The sequence below is a fragment of the Melanerpes formicivorus genome, unplaced genomic scaffold, assembly GCF_026170545.1.
Source record: "Melanerpes formicivorus ecotype bairdi unplaced genomic scaffold, bMelFor1.0.p_v2 SCAF_36, whole genome shotgun sequence".
NCBI lineage: Eukaryota > Metazoa > Chordata > Aves > Piciformes > Picidae > Melanerpes > Melanerpes formicivorus.
Genome location: NW_027142388.1, coordinates 1,550,546 through 1,563,868, shown reverse-complemented (window position 1 = coordinate 1,563,868; position 13,323 = coordinate 1,550,546). Strand labels below are relative to the sequence as shown.

At 47.3% G+C, this 13,323-nt stretch overlaps 1 protein-coding gene across 1 annotated transcript in view; it reads right to left on the bottom strand.

Annotated features, from left to right (window-relative positions):
• Positions 1 to 9,189, bottom strand: part of SPECC1L (sperm antigen with calponin homology and coiled-coil domains 1 like) — a 64,814-nt gene extending 55,625 nt beyond the window's left edge. The window contains exon 1 of the mRNA XM_068157242.1: positions 8,994 to 9,189. The gene's annotated coding sequence lies outside the window, so the exon portion shown is untranslated. The remainder of the gene's footprint in view (positions 1 to 8,993) is intronic.
• Positions 9,190 to 13,323: the final 4,134 nt, after the last annotated feature.

Here is a 13,323-nt window from a genome sequence, read left to right as displayed (position 1 = left end):
TATATATATATAATGTATGTATGTACTCTCAACTGATCAGTGCTTTCAGCAAGACTTCAGTGTTTTGATTTAGAGTTTCATTAAACTATCAGCACAGCGTTTGGAATAAAGCGAAGAAGCAAAGCAATTCCAGGAACTAGTAAAGAAAGGAATATAGAACCAACTATAAAACACAAATGTCACACAACAAATCAATTTATTTTTTTTTTCCCCCCATCTCCCCAGACTTTAACTGGCATGTGCAGCTCTGGTCTTCCAACCTCAAAAACCAGATTTCTTACAAACCCAAAAGATCCAGCAAGGGGCAAAAATACGATCAAAGGTATATAATAGCTCCCATGAGACATCTCACAGGGAATGTGACAAAAGCCTATCAAATCTTGAAAGGCATTGAGAAGACAGACTGGAACTGGCTGTTAATCTCCTCCAGTACTACAACCAGGGATATCAAGTTAGAGCCAGGTTCAAAACAAGAAAAATTAGCTGTATTTTTAATGCAGATTGGAAGAATGCTTTGGCTGCACAAAGCACAAACGGAAGGGGAGACTGGACCTGCACAAGGTAGAGAAATTCCCTAATGGATGCTCAACAGCTGCACACAAAGGGCTCAGAAACCCCTCTGAGCCAAACGTAATTACAGGGTGGGAAGGGAGTCAGGGTATGAGAGAAGACTTTGGTTTCCATTCTTCTTCCTGAGGCATCTGCTCACAGCCAGAGCTGAATTCAGAGCACCAGGTGGGGTGGATCCCTGCTCCAGTCAGGGCAGTGTCTTTCATGCAGTGAGGGAAATACACAGATGTGAGTGATCCGTGAGTGACCTGTGAGGGCTGCGATTTTGAAGCAAGTGCTGCAGGTAGTTATTTAGAGAGGAAAGACTATTACTATCTTAAAAATATCAAAGGGATTTACAGTTCTCCATTAGAAATGGTGGAACTACAAATACAGGAATTCTACCTTTAAGTTACGTTATCCATCCACAGTTTGCAAGCCACATTTGCAATTGCTACTTCTCTTTTAAATAGAAGGGCAGAAAAACCAGAGCTTTGGCCATGAACTGGCTGTTATACACCTAAATTTGTCTGCTCCTTCTTTGGAGAAAACTTCAGAGCTGTAGCTGCTGTGAGCAATGTGTAGCCGTTGCAATACTTAACATTCCAGACAAGTGACAGGAACATTTACAGAACTCCTTAACTTACCAACTCTGCTCCAAAAGCCTTTTCATAACAAAATTAAATAATGCAGTCTTGTTTTCAAGCTCCTACTCTAAACAATCGCTATTTCAAAACACTGCTGAGGGAAGGGAAAACAACCGTTCATCAACTGAACCCGGCTGAGTCTTCCTGGCCTGAGGAATCTGTTCCACAGTGATGGGGAGCAGGCTCCATAACTCAATCTCAGCACTAACTTCTACACTGACTGCACTTTCAGAAGCTTTGGTGGGGTTTAATTGCCGTTTTGGAGACCAGAACAAAGACCAGGTAAAGCTACACCTTACTGGTATCCATCCTAGAGCTGATTAAAAGAATATTGTAAGTGCCCTAAGTGCAGACCCTTCACCACAGCTGGTCACACTGAGGATGTGAACCCCATCCACATGACTGCTGCACAGCTTTCCTTTCACTGGTGTCCAGCACACACCTAATGAAAATTATCCTTACACCTGAAGGCAACCTGGCTGGCCCTTCCAGTGAGAGCTGAGAGAAACCCCAGGCAGCAGAACATGATAAAGGCAACATAAGAAGGGATACAATCTGGAGAATATTAGTATGATAAACATGGAGAGACACTAAAAACTGGGTATGGCTCCATTTTCACTCCTTTTGTTAAATTTCACAGCTGCAGTTGTTAGTGACAGATGATGCAATATATAGCTGTTCCCTACACAGTAATTATCTCAGATTGTAAAGGCTTAAGCAGCAGAAATATCAGCCTCCACTGGAAGCCCCTTAGGCTCCAATAGCACACAACCAACTCTTACTTTGGCACTGTAGCTTTTCTAGGCAAACAAAAAATAATTAAAAAAAAAATACAATCTTAACCCAATAAAGTTCCCAGCCAAAGGACTAGCCAGCTTCACCTATGAAGCCAGCCACACGTCAGATCTGCAGTTCATGCAAACCCCAAAGTACCCCAAACCTCTCTCCCAACACGGTTACAATGCAGCAGCTCTTACCAGCTGCTGACAAGCCTATTCTCAACTTCAGGCTCACTACTGCCTGGACCTATGGAAGTGGGAGGTGACTGGGGACATCACCACCAACCTGGTCTGGCAACATTCCTGAAGGCATTGTACCAAAAAAATTAAGAGAATTGGATAAGTTTACAGAGATCCATCCCCTCCAGGACCTTCCCAGCCCTCAGGTGTTTACAACTCTGGATTCCCAGCACTGGAAGGACTCTTCTGGTCACAGCTGGACCAAGGGAATGGCCTGGATGGGAACAGCCTATCCACAAGCCAGCCTTGCTAAAAGGCTAGGGAAGGCAAGTGCCTGCTGGAGATTAAGCTAGTCATGAAAATAATTGTACCCTGTCACCAAAAGCAGCAGTCCCACCCCTTCCTCAGTCCTCTCCCTTCTTTCAATTCTGGAAATCATAGGATCATAGCTGTGTTTTTGATGAGTTGGTCTTTCAGTCAGATCAAGCCTGCTCTGACTCACCTTGTAATTGCTAGATACTATGCACAGGAAGCAGTGGGACTGGGAACAAGAGGGAAGCCTCATCTCTGAGACAGTGTAGCCCCAGATTTAATTCAGTCTCAGGCTATTGGGCAGCAGCCCTGATTTCAAAGAACATCATACTGCACCCAACCACCACCACTTTCCAAGCCACATGGTAAGAGAGCTGATGTAAGAGATGATCTGTGTTATCTTTTAGCAATCAACCACTGCAGCATGGCTGAAGATCGGCTATCTGTGCTTTGGAACTCTGTGCTCTAACTCACAGCTTCCTTAACCTCCAAGATCTGTCAGCATCTCACTCATCACTTAGTTTAAAATCCTTCAGGCCTGGCAGACAGAGAAGAGACAGAACTGCATGCAAATCTTTCCTAAATATCCTGGTATTGCTAGAGGAGCAGCATTTACCTCCTCCAGTGTGAGAGCCCAAGGGGACACATACATTTGAGTCACACAGGAGAAAAGACCTTGGGACAGGACGGAGAGACTCCCATCTACAGCTATTATTTTTATCCCTCCCACAGGAAAAAAGATCAGGTACTGTTTCTCTTCCACATTTTTGTTCCAAGCTTTCCAGAAAATAATACTGGAAAACAGGGAATCACAAATCTGCTTATGGTGTCCTTGTTTCCTTGGACAGTTTCAATGTTGGAGCAATGCAGGACTCTGCACATGATGGAGTCTCAGAAAGCACAAAAAGCCCAGGAGCACTGTGGCATCCCCAAGCGATGTGACAGCTGACATGGTGATACCACCACCGAACACCAAGTGCCCAATGCTTTAGCACTTCCCAGGGTGAAATACTTTCATTGTACTTCCTTGAAAAACTCCTAGACCTCCAGGTTTAGTGCAGAGCCTTTGATGTTTGACTGAAGGCCATAAATAGTTTTCCCATTCTCTCCAGAGAAATGTAGCCTTTCTACTAAAAAAGGCTATACTGAAGTATTTATGGGATTTTTGCCTGCAAATATTCTTTACTCATGCTAATGTCCATAAGTGACAGACAGTGCAATTTTCTTCTGTAGAGAAACACGATTTTATTTTTTACTTAAATCAGAAACAGAAGTCTGTCAAGAAGGTCGTAAAAAACATCTCTGTATCATTTTCATGCACCAAATTCACTTCTGAGTGTGAAAGGCAAGTAGAGTGAAACCCCATGTGCACACTTGGAACTAAAATCCTTAGAGTGTTTTTAATATCTCTCCTGAATGAGCTTTCACAGAATTTACACTCCTTACCATCAAAGTGTTGTCAATCAGACACATAGAGCTAAAAGAACAAAAGAAATAAGTACAAAGACATAGAGAAGACCAACCCTTGAAAGCACAATGTAGAGCTTAGGGGCACAAGGGACAAACAGCAGCTTTTGTTCCTTTGTGACAACTGGTGCATAAATACAACAAATCAATTTTTGCCATTATTGATAAGCTTTTAGGGCTGAAAATACTGATAACTTTCTAAGGAGGAAACAGAAGGAAGAAAGGAAGTCAGTAGTCACCACAGATTTATGGAAAGGCAGTGGTCCAAAGATAGGGGACCAAGCCACTGTATTTTTAGCCCACAAGAAGGAAGCACTGGGCAGCAGCATGGCAGCACAAGCCAAGGACCGTCTCCCTCCTTTCCACAAGCCTTTGTGTGTACCTGACTGTACTGACCACACCTGGAAGATGAAAAAGACAAGTGACCTTTGGAGAAGAGCATGACAGCACCCCTAAATGGTTGCCCAGAGAGGTTGTGGAGTGTCCTCTGGAGACATTCCAAACACCTGGATGTGTTCCTGTGTGACCTGCCCTAGGTCTGCCCTGCTCAGGCAGAGGGGTTAGATCTTTCCAGGCCCCTTCCAAACCCTGACATTCTGTGATTTGTCCATCACATTTAAGTGAGCACAGATAAAAAGTAGCTTTGCATGATTCTGTCATTGCTAGGAAAGACAGACCTTTTTTGTCACAGAAATAAACACAAGCAAAAACTAGAACTTAAAGTAAGCAGAGTTCCTCTGTCAGACCTGCAGTAGAAACCATGTCCATAAAGAACAGCTCTAGTTCTTTTCCTCCAGAAAAGCCCATATTCCTTCAGGGACTTTGAAGGAAGTATTTGCCCTTAACTATTTGCAACGCTGTTACTTCTTAGGGAAAAGCAAATGGAAACAGACAAGACTGCTTCTTGCAAAGGAAGATTTTTCACTGCAAAAGAGATACTACTTCAAATGCATACCCATCATCAAACCTCTGTCATTTACCTTGCTGAACAAAAGAAACTTGAAGCTCAGCACAAGTTGGCAACTCAGTAAAATGGAAAACAAAATTTTAAAATCCTGTAGCTAACCAGAGAAAGTCAAGCTCTAACAGGGCTTGTCTGTGTCAGTCAAGGCTTGTCAATAACAAACTGCCAACACTTCAGCACTGAACAATGAAGTATGTTGAAGGAGCCTCTCCAGCACTAACCCTCACACAGCAAGGAAGTTCTGTAGCCAAAGTTTTAGGAAGACTCTATCTGCCAAAGCCACTGTGTGCCTTTTATTAAGAAGGTACATAGAAATGTAGTAAGAAGAACACAGAAAGTTTCATGGGGAGTTAAGAATGCCAACCTCTTGGTCAAGCTTTCCATCCACCCCCTCAAATGTACATCCCACAGGAAATCATTATTCACTGCATGTACCTGTGCAGAACACGTATCCTGTATTGGCTCCATGACCAAAGCCAAGGAAATGTTCCTAGCATCAGGGGAAAATCTCTGCTTTCAGGCTGATGTCATCAAATACATCACTCAATTACTTCAGTACTATCTTTATTCTTCTCTAATGCTATTGAAACACACTAGCTGCTGGCTGCCCAGGGTACTTCCCTGCACAACACTGCATGTATACCAGTTACTTACAAGCAGTCGCTAGCGTGGCTTGGTTCTGGCAAACAGTCCTGGAAAACAGAATTAACTGAGCAGCACACAAGACCCATCTTTCATAAATGTCAAACCAAGTCTTGAACTAAGTAAAAGTGAACTATTTTCTCTCTTGAAAGTTTGCTTAAGTGGCTTTATGACCCTGTAATGCATTAAAAAACTGGCTAATTCTAAATTTTTAATTCAGACCTTGAAGATTGATCCCCTTTCAAAAGCCTCTTTTCACCTAACTTCACAATTTATCTTGGATTTGTCTTTTCTGCAGTCTGGGAAGCTACTAGCTCTGCCACTTACTTGCAACAGTGTCAGGTCTTTGCCAAAGGAAGGTATCTTAAGACATTTCCTTACACAGATGAAGATCAGAAGTTGCATTGCCTTGACAGTAATGAACTCCTCTTTCCCAAAGGTCATGCCTGTGTGTATGAAAACTCTAAGGATGAATTATTCATATGTTAAACAACAGTGTCCTATGATTACTTGCAGGCTGCATTAAACAGCTAAATGCTCTGAATGGTAGCTTCTGTGATCATTTCAGTTGGACTAAGCTCAAAAGAAACAAGTAATATGTTCCTCATGACTAGTCACTCAAGGCTCCAATGAAGTATACACTCAGCTTCTAAGAGCCACATTTTCTCCCTTTTTCAGGATAAAAGCTAAAAACAAGATCAAATGGGTGATTTGTGAAGGCAGGAAGTACAGGCATTGCATTTCTTGCACTGTTTTCCCACCAAGAAGCAGAGATTCAGTGACATGAAGAGTCACATTCATACACCTCTAGAACTGGATTCTGGTTGGCAAGACAGGCTCCAGCATCACCAGATCAAGGTAAGAAACAACTTGTGAAGCATGTCTGTGAGCTTCTATTGCACGCCTTCTGCTGAGGTGTTCTCCTCTTCCATGTTAACAGGAAAGCAAAACTGGTACAAACTTATTTCCCTTCACCACATTACTTGCAAGAGTACATTTATTCATAGCTAAAAGGCTAACTGTACATCACCTCACCTACTGTGTACAACAAAATCTTCACAGCATAAAAATAACTATTCCAGCATGCACTTAGATAGCAACTTCCAACACTCAAAGCTGCACCCTACCAAAGTAACTAACCCAGGCCAGACACTCTTCCCCAGGCTGGAGCCAAACCTACACTGTTTGATTTGTTACTATATAGCCAAAATCACTTCCCCCTTTCCCCATACAGAAAGGGTAGCCATGTCCCCCATGCCTGCTTGAAGAACTCCTGGGACTTGACACCTTTAAGTGATGCCCACACATGGCTTAGGAAAATGCCAGATGGCCAAGATAAGCCATACTAGTGACCATGGTGACAGGTTATGAGCATGAACAATCACATGCCAGACCCAAGGTTTGAGTTGCTACCATGGACACACTCTCCAGAGTAAGGGAAACCCTCACTCAAGTACCTCCTTAAGTCTTTGACAGAATGTCTGAAAGGCCACAGAGATGACACCGCCTTAGAACACAGAGAAAACACCGCAGGGCTGCTAAGCTGCAAAGCACAGTAAGAGGTACAGTCCATGGGAACTAGAAATCCCTGCACAAAGGTCTGCCTGCTGTAATGTTCCCCCATCATCAGATTTTAATAAAACAGCCCTCTATGCTACCAAAGAGAGAACACAGATCTTTATCAATGACCACACCAAAACTCATGTCAACAAAGGGCTCTTCGACTTGAGCAGATAAAAGACCTGGGAAACGTGGCCTGCAATGTTCACTCAGACAGCACTGTGTTTGACAGCAATGGTACAGGCAGTCAACAAGATTTAAAGATTTGAGTTGTTTTGTTCCCCCCAGTTACGTACTATATTCAAGAAAACCCAACCAAACAGACACAGGGCTTCAGACACACAAAACCACAGGAAAAACCAAGTTTCCTTCTCCCTGATTTTGCAGAGCCCACCAGCCTAGAATCTGCTTTTTCCATTAACTGCAAATTAAGTGGCAGTGTCACAAGACACAAGACACCATCCCTGACTCAGTTTCTCAACTTTAGTATCAGACTGTTTACAATGACTTGCTCTTAACCTTTGTGAACAACTAATAAGCAGGAACTGAGCTAAGAGTAGGGAGGAGAAACTGCACTTTGGAGGTACTGAAAATCTATATTATGATCCACAGAGTGTTAAAAGCAGCCACTGGCTTTAGCTTGCCCAGGTATCAGCAGCCAAAGTCCATACCATTATTTACACCGGAAACAGCAACAGAAGGTTTATGTTTGCCTTTTGGGTGAGTAGAGTTTGCACAGGCTGTGTCCTCTGACAGAGCCTATGGCCCTTCAGGACACTTCACCTGCTGGAACCATTTAGAAGACACATTTTCTGCTTCAGGGGAGCTATGTTTTCCAGATCCTGTGCTATTCCAGACATATGCTTCGTGAAGCCACAGACAGTGCGATGCTGCTGTGTAGAGAAGTGTGCAGCTTGCTGTGCATCAGCAGTGCTTTGTTTCTTCTCTCTGAGGACACAGAGTATAAAGGACTCTCAGAACAGGCTGGTGACTCCGATGTTGGCTCAGCCACAAGAATCTATTTGCCTCCATCCCTGGCACTACAAGATCACGTAAGGCTTGCAAAAGGAACACTTTGAGGCACAGGAACGTAGGTAGCAGGCACAAAGCTGGAACTTGCGAGCTCTGTCTGATACCAAAACGCAGAAAAGAGGCACTCCACATAACTGTGAGACCAGAATGCAGAGAAAGGTCCTCCCCGCCACACCACAACCTGGCTCCAAAGGTGATGAAGTGCGGGCACTCTACCTTTCTCCTCAGAGAGCCCCCACAGGCACCACCACAGTCCCCTTCCACAGAAACAAGCCCGCGGCATGGAACAAACGGTCCCGCAGGGGGATGGAAACCCAGGCAAACCAGAACCTGGCCCGCTAGCCGAGAGCCGCGAAGCCTTCCGTTACCTCACAGCCGCACAAGCAGACGAGAGAGCCGGCCTCCCCCGGGGCACCCCGGGGCAGCTGTCGCGGGCAGCGCCTCGAAAGGACAGTCACAAAATGGGTGACAGGGACGGCGCAGCGCGCGGATCGAGAGGGCCAGGAGAATGCGGCCGCGGGGCGGCCCCGGAGGCGCGCGGCGAGGGCTGAGGCGGGCGCGGGGCGACTGTCACTGCCGCGAGCGTCTGGGAGGGCGGGCGGCGCGGAGGGGTGACAGCGCGGCCGGAGGCCCCTCGGGCGCAGGGGTCGGCGGCGGTGGCGAGGAGACCAAGCCTCGGGCCGGGCGACGCGGGAAGCGGCTCCCCGCGGCGGTGAGGCGCTGCGGCCGGCAGAAGCAATGGGCGGGCGGCAGGAACCCAAGACATAGGCCCGGTCGGGGCCTGCGCGGCCGACCCCTGGGCGGGAGGGCGGCCGGCCGGGGGTCGGGGCTGAGCTGGGCTCGCCGGCGCTCGGCGCTTACCAGGCAGCCGCCTCCTTGCCGCTTCTTCGCGGCGCGGCCCGAGTCTCGGGGGACCGCACCGGGTCGGGCCGGGCCGGGCCGGGCCGCGAGCGCCACGGCGAGAAGGGGAGGGGGCGCGAGGGGCGCGCGAGGGGCGCGCGAGGACGGCAGCGACCCCTCCGCCCGCCTCCGCCTGCGCCCCGCCCCTCGCGGGCGGTACCTCCGCACTGCACAGGCGCAGCCGCCCTGCGGGCCCGGCGCGCGCCTAACTAGGGGGAGGGGAAAAGGGGGTGCGCCCAGCGGCAGCGCATGCGCTCTAGCGCCCCCTCGCGGCCCAGCGCGCCCCGCCCGCCCTTCCCGCAGGGGGCGTGACCGGCCGTGGCTTCTCGCGCCGCTCTGCACCTGAGAGCGGGAGGTGGTGGCGGTGGCCCCTGGGGAGCGGTCCCGCGGCGAGGGGACGGTAACCGGCTGGGGCTCCCCCGGCGCCGAGGCTGTGCGGCGGCCCTGCACCCCTCGCTGCGGCGGCGGCCCGGCGCTGAGGGGCCGAGGTGCTTCTCGTTCGAGGCGGACCTGTGGGGCGGCCGGGCGGTTGCCCAAGGCCTAGCTGCCGCTGTGGTAAAAACAACGCTCAGGTTTGATTCTGAAATAAATTTGCAACTCTGATGCTTCAGAGGAACCTTGTGGGCGGGGAGCCCGCGAATGTAGCAAAGCTCGGCGTGCGGCCAGCGCCGCGGGCAGCACCGGTGTCGGGTGTGCTGCAGGCAGGCAGCGCAGCCCGGCCGAGCCGCGAGGGGAGAGTCGCAAACCGGCGCCCTACGGAACAGGCGATCTTCAAGGCCCCTCCCCACCTAAACCATTCTAGCAATCTATGAGCCATCGGGACTAGCCTTCCTTGGTGACAACACAGCCTAGATAAGGTGGCCCAGCCTCTGTCCAGCTGTTTCTTAATAGTGTCCAATGTGTCTCCCAGGCAACCAGCACCAGAACAAGAGGACACAGTCTCAAGCTGCACCAGGGGAGGTTTAGACTCGAGGTGAGGAGAAAGTTCTTCACCGAGCGAGTCGTTCGTCATTGAAATGTGCTGCCCAGGGAGGTGGTGGAGTCACCGTCCCTGGAGGTGTTCAAGAGGAGATTGGATGTGGCACTTGGTGCCATGATCTAGTCATGGGGTCTGTGTTTATAGGTTGGACTCGATGATCCTCGAGGTCTCTTCCAACCTTAGTTATACTGTGATGCTGTAATGTCAGGGGCTCCCCCACTTCCCTGGGGAGATCGTTTCAATGACTTAGTGTTACTGTAAAAAATTGTCCTCTCTGTCTAGTCATCTTTTCCATGTGATTCCTAGTAAAAAAGGGAGTTTTCATTCATTTTCATTTAGGTTTTCATCCGCGTGAGAAGCAAGTGTTTAACTGTCGTAGAGAATAGCTTTGTTCTAGGTTACAAGAGCTGTGTGACCATCAGCTTTCAGACTTCTAGGTCCTTTTAAAAGACTGCACTGCACTAAGCTGAGGCTTGTAGCTCAGTGTTGTTACACAGGATACGTCTGCAGCAGCGAACAGCAAGCAGCTGCTGTTAATAAACCCAAATGGGTGTGGGTGCTTTATCGGGAGATAAAGCAGAGTCGCTCTTTACAGGTGTGGGCTAGAAAGTGCTATGAAAATGTGCCCATCAGGATTTCTGTTGAGCTCAGACCATGGGTTAGGTCTGTATCCCAACAGCAGTTCTGTTGTTCCAGCAAAAGAAACACCCCACTTTAAGGCTCTTCCTTAAGGTACATTGCTGCTCAGAATTCATAGGGCTGCAGGCTATTGAGGTCAAGTAGGACTGACTGTCACCTTGGGGAAAATATAATTTCTAATACTGTAGAGCAAAGTAAATGAGTCTGTATTTCATCAGAATTCCCTTTAAAGCTGAAGGGATGTATGCTTCCAGATGTTACAACATAGTTTGATTTACACTGTGGGAAAAAATGTCCTGTTTATGTGTCTTACAAAGTCAGTGACTTTCTCCTGATGTCCTTCCCAGCCCATCTCAGTCACTCTGTCCCTTCCCAACTTCTGGGGATTCCCCTGGAAGGCTGCTGCACACACAGGGTGCAACTGTGTGACACTGAAAGGCTCCTTTGTACTTTGTTTTCTAACAATGTGCCCAATGCCATTCCACCAGTTTTCTGAGCCATGGGGGGTTCAACAAAATGTTGTTCTATGGTTCTAGTTTTGGATTTGGTTTCTAAATTGCTTGTCAGCAAACCCCTTGGTGACCAGCAGCAGCAGCCCTTCTGTATTAGGGGTGTGAAAAATGCTTGCATTTGTTTTGCACAATGTATTTCTCACAGGAGCCCACACAGGGGCTCTGCTTTCTCTTTTCCAGCAGGAAACAGAAGGTGGCTGCTTCAGCTCAGTAAATTAATGACCAATCTGGTGGCTGTGGTGCATATGGCTGGCATCCTAAGTCAGTTACGCGAAAGGTCCCTGGAAAAGGCTGCATAAGACGGCAGCATTATGTCCTCTTGTGTATTTAAGAGTGGTTCAGCTGTTGGTGAGGAAAACTTTCTTCTTGTGGTTATGTTTGGGATTAGATTGCCCAAGAGGATTACAGAATCTCCATAATTGGAGGCTTCTAACAAAGAGCAGACAAGTGTCTCAGAGTCAAGTAGGTACAGCTGATCCTGTCTCAGATTGAGCACTGTGTCCTGCAGGGCTTTAGGGGAGCAGCTGCCTCAGAGGAGCCTGTTCCAAGTCTCAGGAAGCAGAGGGAGGGCTGCCTGGAACATGAAGAGACACCTGCTTAGGTGTAGCAATTTGCATGGAACACCCATGGTTGTTATGCACTCATCTGTTCTTTCTCATCCTGCTTCAGCCTCAAGTTTCATTCATTCTGTCTCATTGCAGGAAGGCAGGGTAGCAGAACTGCACACTGGCTCAATCTGCACCAGCCTGCACTCTGCCATTCATCTCAAGACAGTGACAGTGCTGCCCACCCTGGTGTGCAGGTGGGGGAAAGCAGCTGGGATAAGCAGCTGAGAAGCACCAGGCTGGTTGACAGCAAAGAGATAAGGCAGTAGGAGTAGGGCTGTGAGCTGAGCTCCTGGTAGGAGACAGCAGCTGCTGCAGGACATTACAGCTTCCAGGCTCCCTTGGTGTCATCCTCGCACCATTCAGTGTGATTGCACTACAGACAGGCTTCGGAACTGAAGGAGAGCCTTGCTGCAGGATGCCACACTGGAGCTAGCTGGAAATGGGCTTGAAACTATTTTATATTCCACAGACACAGCCCTGGCTGTAACAGGAATAACATTCACTGAGCTTCCCCTTCTTTTCCCCATTTAGGGGTAAAGCAGGGCACTGCTTTCTTGACCTGCATCTCATTTTGGTGTAGTTTTGAACACAATTCAGTCAGCACTCTTTGTCTGCTCTGGATGTTGCCTTTGAGACACCATCTTGGTGATCCACGCAGCATGACAGTCAGCTGGAGAGCCTTCAGGAAGGTAACTTTTTATTGTAGAGAGGTTTAGATATGGTGTTGAATCTGGACTTTAATTACATTATTAAATAAAGCACCAAATCAGTAACTGGTTCAGTTTCCACACTGAAGTACAGTACTCCTACAAAAGGATTAGTACAGAGCTGGTCTGTTTTGCTCAGCTGCTTCTCTGCCTTACACATTAACTACTTCCACACATTATAGTTAGGTTAGTTTAATTTAGCCACACCCCTGAACTAATCTCTGGTTTTTAAGGAGTACTGATCTTGCAGGGTTAAGTTCCATACCTCCAGCAAACTCAGCTGAATGCAGTTCACAGAGTCAGTGTAATAGGTGCCTAGTTTTCACTTAAATAAGACCAAAAGAATCAAATGTAGATACAGGAGATTTTATTTAACATTGTGTACAAAGAAAGGCTACAAATGCCATTCCCCCCCTCCCCAAATACAGTTTTTTTGATCCCTTTTTCATACCACTTTTCTCAGAAATTAAAAATAAAATACCCAGAATGACAGCTCCCCCCTTCCCTTTCCTTTTTCAGCCTACACTGAGAGACGTTTAGCAGTATAGTTTCAACACCTTTCAGTAGTAAACTCATAGGATTAGGTTTTCTGTCCCCAAAGCAGAGCACTCTGAGGTACTGAAGCACTAAGCAACAGCAGTGTAAAATGTCACAAACTGACTCCTGACGTGGTAGCATTAAAACAGTGCCAGCAAGATTAACTCTGATGAAACCCAAAATTATCCAAACAATAACAAATTGTTTGTCTTCTACACCTGATAATTTAGCACTAACCATATAATTTAATTGTATTTATATTTAAATAAATAGTCTTAACTCCTTTCCTTGCAGTTCTTCACAGATTAT